Source organism: Castor canadensis, chromosome 1 (genome assembly GCF_047511655.1).
Source record: "Castor canadensis chromosome 1, mCasCan1.hap1v2, whole genome shotgun sequence".
In the NCBI taxonomy this organism is placed as follows: Eukaryota; Metazoa; Chordata; class Mammalia; order Rodentia; family Castoridae; genus Castor; species Castor canadensis.
In genome coordinates, this window is record NC_133386.1 from 46,228,996 (window position 1) to 46,237,203 (window position 8,208).

Consider the following 8,208-nt stretch of genomic DNA (forward strand, 5'->3'; position numbering starts at 1 on the left):
AATGTCCTCTTGATTTAGTTTTAGATGGTTGCTAAGTATCTAGAAATCTGTCCATTTCTTCAAATTTTTCAAATTTATTAGAATATAGGTTCTCAAAGTAGTCTCTGATGATTTCCTGGAATCTGTATTGTTTGTTGTTATTTCTCCATTTGCACTTATGACTTTACTGATTTGGGTTTTTTCTCTCCTCATTTTAGTCAGGTTTGCCAGGGGTCTGTCAATCTTATTTATTTTTTCAAAGAACCAGCTTTTTGTTCCATTGATTCTTTGTATAGTTTTTGTTTGTTTGTTTGTTTCTATGTCATTGATTTCAGCCCTTATTTTTATTATTTCTCTCCTTCTGCTTGTTTTGGGATTTGCTTGTTCTTGTATTACTAGGAATTTGAGATGTAGTGTTAGGTCATTGATTTGAGATCTTTCTAATCTTTTTAGATATGCACTCATGTTATAAACTTCTTCTTAGGACTGCCTTTGCTGTGTCCCATAGTTTCGAGTAGGTCGTGTTTTCATTTTCACTAACTTCCAGGAAACTTTTAATTTCCTTTTTTATTTCATCAATGACCCATTGATCATTGAGCAGTGTGTTGTTCAGCTTCCAATGTTTGCATGTGTTTTACTACTGTTTTTGTTGTTCATTTCTAATTTTAATTCCTTGTGGTCAGGTACAATGCATGGGATTATTTCTATTTTCTTATATTTGCTGAGGCTTGCTTTGTGCCCTAAGATATGATCAGTTTTGGAGAGGGCTCCATGAGCTGCTGAGAAGAATGTATATTGTGCTGAAGTTGGATGAAATATTCTGTAGACATCAGCTAGGTTCATTTGATATATGGTGTGATTTAGTTCTAGAATTCCTTTATTGATTTTTTGTTTGATGACCTATTTATTGGGGATAGGGGGGTATTAAAGTCTCCTGCTACCACAGTGTTGGAGTCTATGTATATTTTTAGGTCCTTCAAAGTATGTTTGATGAAAATGCATGTGTTGACATTGGATCCATATAGGTTAATAATTGTTATTTCCTTTTGGTGTATTTTCCTTTTATTAGTATGGAGTGTCCTTCTTTATCTTGTTTGATCAATGTAAGTTTGAAGTCTACTTTGTCCAAGATAAATATTGCTACCCCTGCCTGTTTTTGAGGCCATTGGATTTGTACATCTTCTTCCAGCCTTTCACTCTCAGCCAGTGTTTGTTTCTGTTGATGAGGTGGATCTCCTGTAGGCAGCATATTGTTGGATCTTCCTTTTTAATACAGTTTGCCAATTAGTGCCTTTTGATAGGGGTATTAAATCCGTTAACATTCAGTGTTAGTATTGATAGGTATGTGGTGATTCTTGTCATTTAGTTGTCTTTGGTGTTTAAAGGTTTGATTGTGTGTAGCTGAATCAATGTTACTCTCTACTATCTTGCCTTTTCTTCTCCTGTGGTTTGGTACTGCCTGCCCTTTCATGGTTTTGTTTGCTTTCACTTTCTGTGCAGGATTCCTTGGAGAATGTTTTGTAGTGGTGGCTTGGTGGTCATATATTGTTTTAGTTTCTGCTTATCATGGAAGACTTTTATTGTTCCATCTATTTTGAATGATAGTTTTTCTGGATAGAGTGTCCTAAGATTGAAGTTATTTTCATTCAGTGCCCAGAAGACCTCACTCCATGCTCTTCTTGCTTTTAATATTTCTGTTGAGAAGTCTGCTATGATTTTCATGGGTTTGCCTTTGTATGTAATTTGTTTTTTCTCTTTTACAGTCTTCAATATTCTTTCTTATTCTCTGTGCTTGTTGTTTTAATGATAATATGTCATGGGGTAATTCTATTTTGGTCAAGTCTGTTTGGTGTCCTGGAGGCTTCCTGTACCTTAACAGGCATAGTTTTCTCTAGATTTGGAAAATTATCTGTTATTATTTTGTTGAATATATTATGATTCCTTTTGCTTACACCTCTTCACCTTCTTCAATGCCCAGAAGACCAATCAGAAACCTGATTCTCAGGTTTGGTCTTTTGGTGGAGTCAGTGAGTTCTTGCATTTTCCTTTCACAGGTCTTGAGTTGTTTGACTAATACTTCTTCAGTTTTTCCTTTAACTTCCATTTCATCTTGAAGTTCTGAGATTCTGTCTTTGTTCTATTCTGCTGAAATAGCCTTCCATTTTGTTTTGTATTTCTGTTTCATTCTTTTTTCTGAGGTTTTTCCATATCTTGGGTCACTTCCTCTTTAATATTGTCAATTTTCATCATTAATTCATTTATTTCTCTGTGGATGGTGCTCTCTCTGTCCCTTTGGTGATTATTTAGGGCTCCTATGATTTCATTTATTTGTTTTTGTGTTTTCTCATATTCTTTATTTTTGTTGTCTTGGAATTTCTTGAGTGCCTCCTGTACATTTTGGTTTATCTTGTCTAGTAACATCTCCATGAAATTTTCAGTGACTACTTACAGGATTTCTTCTTTGAGGATGTTCTTGTGGGCTTTGTTGGGTTCCTTGGTGTCATGTATCTTTGTTTGTTGGAGTCTGGATCTGGGAATCCATTTTCTTCATTTCCCTCTGAATCCTGTACTAATTTTTTGGGGGGCAAGAATGGTTTCCTTCCCTTTTTCTTCTTCCCATCACTCCACTTGTTTCCATTTCTGTCCCTGGACTATGTGTAATTTAGTAATAGCTTGGTTACAATAGTAAAACTAACAAAACCAAGAAAGAAGGAGAAAAAAGAAAGAGAGAAAGAAAAGAAAAAAAATTGGAGAATCAAAGAAATCAAGAGAGAGAGATGGTGAACGATCAAACAGTAAACAAGACAGCCAAACCCTTAAAGAAAGGGGAAAAAAAAATCACCAGTTCAGGAACGGTAGAATTACAATCTTAGTTGTTCTGTTGTTCTAGTGTTACTCCTTTGGCATCTAGTCCTGTTTGTCTGTGTCTCCTAGGCAGGTTTAGAGCCAGCATCTCATGGTGTTGGAGACCTCCAGTGGTGGGCTGCAGCCTAGCAGGCCTGCTGGGCAGTGGCCTGGTGGGTCTGAGGGGCAGAGGCCTGGTTGGCCGGTGCGCCAGCAGGTGGGCCGTGGCCTGGTAGGCTGAAGGACAGCAGTCCGGCGGTGCGGGGGCCCAGTGGGCCTGCAGGGCTGAGGCGTGGTGGAGTGGCAACCTGGCAGGTCTGCAGGGCAGGGGGCCCAGCGGGCCTGAGGGTCATGGGCCAGGTGGGCCTGTGCAGCCTGGTGGACCTGCGGTATATGGACCCAGCTTGTGGAGGCCCGGCTGTTCTTTCAGTAAATTGTGGCCTGGAGAAGCCTTCCATGAGATAGGAGTTCAGGGTGCCAATGTTTTGGCTTTCCCTGGTGTTTTCCCTAGCCAAGCATGTCTCCATGTCTCAGCAAGGTCCCTGACTAACAGAGCTCACACAGTCTGCGGCTGTGTCCCAGTCGCCATCTTGAATCTTCCAATTTTAGTTTTTGAGAGAGAATCTTTTATGTAGTCCAGGCTGGCCTGAAATTTGTTTTGTAGTAAGCAAAATTTAAGTTCCTCTTATCTCTGCTTCCTGAGTGGTGGGATGATAGTCATGAATCCACATGCCCAGTCATAACGGAATTTATTTTATCAAAGCTATTATGATAGCATATATTAAAGTGACCTTAAAATCTAATTTTTAAATAAAGCATTTATACAACTAGCAAGTGCCCAAACATTCTTTGCTGCTCTCTAAGTGCAGTCTAAGCTTTTTATGAACCAGCTTTGAAGATTTTAGGCGAGTACTAGAGGAAGTACTTAGAACACTTCAAACTTAGAGCGTAATAGCTGTAGCAGAAGTAGACTATTTAACACTGACAAATCGAAGTCTTCAACCCTACTTAAATTTTTTGAAAGATCTCAACAGAAATTTATTATTGAATCAATACATTCATTTTGTCAATGTAATAAATTCTTTTTAGAATAAGCATTTATTATGAGTAAACATGGACGTTACAATTATAATTAAGTATATATTCAAGGAGATAGCTGTTTTCTAGAGTTTTAAATTTTGATTTTTAGATAGCCTAATATTGATCTAGTTGGGCAAGGCCTCTGAATGTAGACATTCAACCCACATTTTCCAGGTGAATGAAAGAAAAAAACTGAATGAACAAAATAAAATAGTTTATTTTAATACCTATAATGTTCTGTACCTTAGTTTGTTCAGTTTCAACTCTGAAAAATTTCCCTAGATTTTAATTCTTTAACTCAACACAAACTTCTTGTGGGACACCACCAGTACTTAAATAATTTTTGGCAACCATGCTCAGCCAATTATTATAAACAGATTTTGTTATACATATTTATTTCATAATCATAAATAATAAAGTTTCTGTTTATAGACAGTCATGTATAAGTATCATGTAAAAATCAAAAAGAAAATTGTAAAACCTTTGCACCTTTAATCAGCTTTGCCTAGATATTCATATACTTCAGAGTGAAAATTAGAAATCATTAAGAGTAGTCTCAAGACAAAAGGTTTTAAACAGAAAAAATAAAATCATTTTGATGAGCTGTTATTTTTTTTTGAACAGGCAAAATGTTCAGATAGATCATTTCCCAGTTTCTGAGAAATCATGACGGTGTAAGAAAAAACAAAGTAAAGAAATATGTATGCATGCATGTGGTGCAAACCGTAGTTATCCTAAGGTTTGAGGTGGCATCATTCACGTTCATGAGAGGACAACTTTCTTTTTTTGTAACTACATGGGTAAGGAGTGACATTGGTAATGAGTATTACTAGTTTTGCCTGCCTACATACTTATAGATGCATTAAGTGGGTAGTGTAGATAAGGAGGTGAAGAAGCACTAGCATGCAGGTTTAAATCCCATAAAGTTCATATTGTGTGACAAGGGTGGAAAAAGTGTAGCAGATTTAATTTTTGGAACCATAAAATGATAACTTGATCATGCAAGATTGTTACTAAGAGCTTTGGGGCATGAAGTTTATCATTGTGGACAAAGACTGGTATCATAAAATAATTAGACGATTGAATACAATCTGACATATGCCTGAGAATTTTGGTAGCCACTGAACTGGACTATAAACATAACCATTCAGCTAAAGAATGAGAGAGATGTGGTCATTGCAGATGAACATATGCTTCTCCATTCTTTGGGGCTGTTTGCATATGCTGTACTTCATAAATGTGCTATTTCTAGAACAAATAAAATCTGTGTATGTCAGATTTGCTTTTTCTTGAAAAATAAAAGCTATGAAGTATTAAAGATATAAAATAAAAAAACACTTTGGACTGGGTGTGGTGACTTGTGTCTGTAATCTTAGCTACTTGGAGGGTGGAGATCAGGAGGATCAAGGTTGTCAAGGTCAGCCTGGACAAACAGTTAGCAAGACCAATAAAAGCTGAGTGTGGTGGCGTATGCCTGTCATCTCAGCTACACAGGAAACAAATAGGAGGATGGTGGTGAGACCATATTTGAAAAATAACTAAAGCAAACAGGGCTAGAGTTGTGGGTCAAGTGGTAGAGTGTCTGCTTAGTAACTGCAAGACCCTGAGTTCAAGATAAAGAAAAAGAATGCTTTGAACAGTCCTTAGCTGGAGGAGCAATTAATACAACCTGCTCCTTTCTTCTGAGTGTACTCCTCAGAATAATATTCAGGATTTTTTTTTTTTTGCTGTGTTGTGCTGAACAATGAATGCAGGACCCTGCACATACTAGAAAAGCTACCACTGAGCAACACTCCCAGCCCAAGGCCCAAGGCCCAAGGCTAATGTTTACAACAGTGAGACAACAAGCAACTCAGTTGTGCCCTGGCGAGCACTGGTCACATACACTCGGTGTGTGTACTCCAGCCCTCCAGCCAAAAATAAACTGATGTTAATTGATAACTGCTGTGTATCACTATTAGCAGGTAATTAAACAGAACCTATCTACCTATGGTTACTGACATCTTAAGTGTCTAAAGATGTGATGAAGAATAATTTGAATGAGATCATGCAAAATACCAAAGCAGGAGACTTTAAGAGTTCTCCTTGCTTCATTATCTTTTTCAGCTCTGTGTTTCTAGCCTGTGAATAAGGTTGGGGATGCAGTGTTATAGAAGCAACAGGGAAGAGGTTGGCACTCTGATAGGTTTATGATTACATGCATGTTTTAGAAAGCTATCTCTAGAAGCTATGCAGAGAAAAGATTGGAGAAAAATCAGAAATACAGAAAATATATTGTGGGTCATCCTGATAGGAGGGTTGAGAGATAAAAAAGACTGAATTAAAATAGGAAAAGTGGGAAACAAGAGAATTTACATGAAAAACTGGAACGAACTCATGAGATCTCACTTTGTGAAGAACTGTAAAGAGCCAGACTGTTGAAGGCTGAGATGTGAAAATGAATAGACAAAATGGAGAATAGAGGCAGTTAGGAGCCTGGTTCTTTTCTTAAGATCTTAATGGGATGAGATCAGGCTATATTTACCATCCTTTCATGCACTCCTTTATCCAACACATACTTGAGAATCTGCCAACATGCTATGCACTATTATATCCTGACCATAAAATTATTCTCCAAGACAGACAGAGTTATCCTGATCATGGAGATTGAACACACAGAGTGGCAACTGCAAAGTAAAAAACAAGGTGATGTAATAGAGAATGACTTCAAGCTTTTTGGAAATGAGGGTGAGTGCAGGTGTGGTGGTACTTCTGCTAGGAACAAGAAAGCCCTCTATCAGGCAGTGGAAAGCCCTATATCAGGCAATGGCAGCTACACTGACACCTAAATATTGACAACAAAAGAAATGTGAGGCAAGGGCAAAGTCCTTGAGAAGAGAACAAACTTGCTGATTAAGAAACTCCAAGGAGAGCAGTTTGGTACATGGAAAAAGGAGAGAATGGTCAGAGTTGAACTTGGATAGGTATGCGGTACTAGGTCCCACAAGGTCCTTAGACCTTGATAAAGAGTTTCAGTTTTAGCTCAAGTACAGTGTAGAATCAGTGAAAAGTTTTATCTTGCTAGAGATTTATATATTTTTTTAAATACCACAATCAAACCAGGTTTTGATGTTAAAATAAGTTCTAGCTGTAGGAATTCATGTCAAATTAATTTTTGACATCTTTAAACGCTGAAAATACTATACCTTTCCCCAACCTATATGTAAGTATATATTTAAGAACCAAGTTAACAAACTTCTGATGCTCCCTAAAAATTTTTTTTTACATTCTAAATCTCAGAATAACTTCAAACTGCTCCCTCACTTGTGTGTGTGTGTGTCCTTTTTGTTGCTGACTTCCTAAAAGTTAACTGGCCCTCACCTGATCTACCTACTTGATAAGTTTTCCCCAAGCATTAGAGACCACTGTGAGCTGGGTCTGTAGGAAAACTGTCTCTTTAAAACTTTCCCCACTTAGAGATTAGTAAGAAATTGGAAAAAGAAGTTAGTTAAGGTCCCTCCCAACCCTTCCCTTGGGAGTTAGAGTATTTCCTGATTGGGAGGACATCATCTCAGACAGACTGGCAGCTCCCAGGGACAGCTCTGTAGCTTAGTCTTTGAACTCCCTGCTTTAGCCTAACACATATCACACAGCTTTCAATTTAGAAAAAGAAAAAGAGAAAAAAAATTACCCCCACAAATTCTCTTGCTAGTTAGAACAGTGTATCTATAGCCACAATAGCTGGAGGAACTGGAAATGTAAACTATACTAATCAAAATCAACCCCTGAAGAAATGATACTGAAAATGGCATATTCAAACAAATAACATAAACCTTTGAACTAAAAAGGAACAAAACAGTATGGGTAAACTGAAACCACCATGGATTGGTAACAAGGAGCAGAGACTTTTGCTATCACCTGAGAGTTTAGAACAGGGTCCAGCATATAGAAGCACCCAACAAATATTTATTGTTAAATGGACAGATTTGCTTCCCTGGTTTAAAAAAAAAAAGGACTATGATTTTGCTTCTTTTAAGAGTAGATTCAAGTTTTTTTAACTTGTTTTAATTTTAGAATTAAAGAAAAGATAACTTATGCAGCTGTGAGCAATTTATTTTATGTAGATCATTGCCAAATAATGGTATTTTAATCCCATTAAGAATAGAGAATAGAAAGCAAATTGTTCTTTCTCTCATGACTTGGGTCCTGTTTACTCTCCTTGCACCCTGTAGGTTTGTAATGCCAGGAGAGTTAGAGTATATTTGTATGATATATAGTTTGCTGCAGGAGATAAATTTATTTAACCAGTTTAATATTTCTTGATGA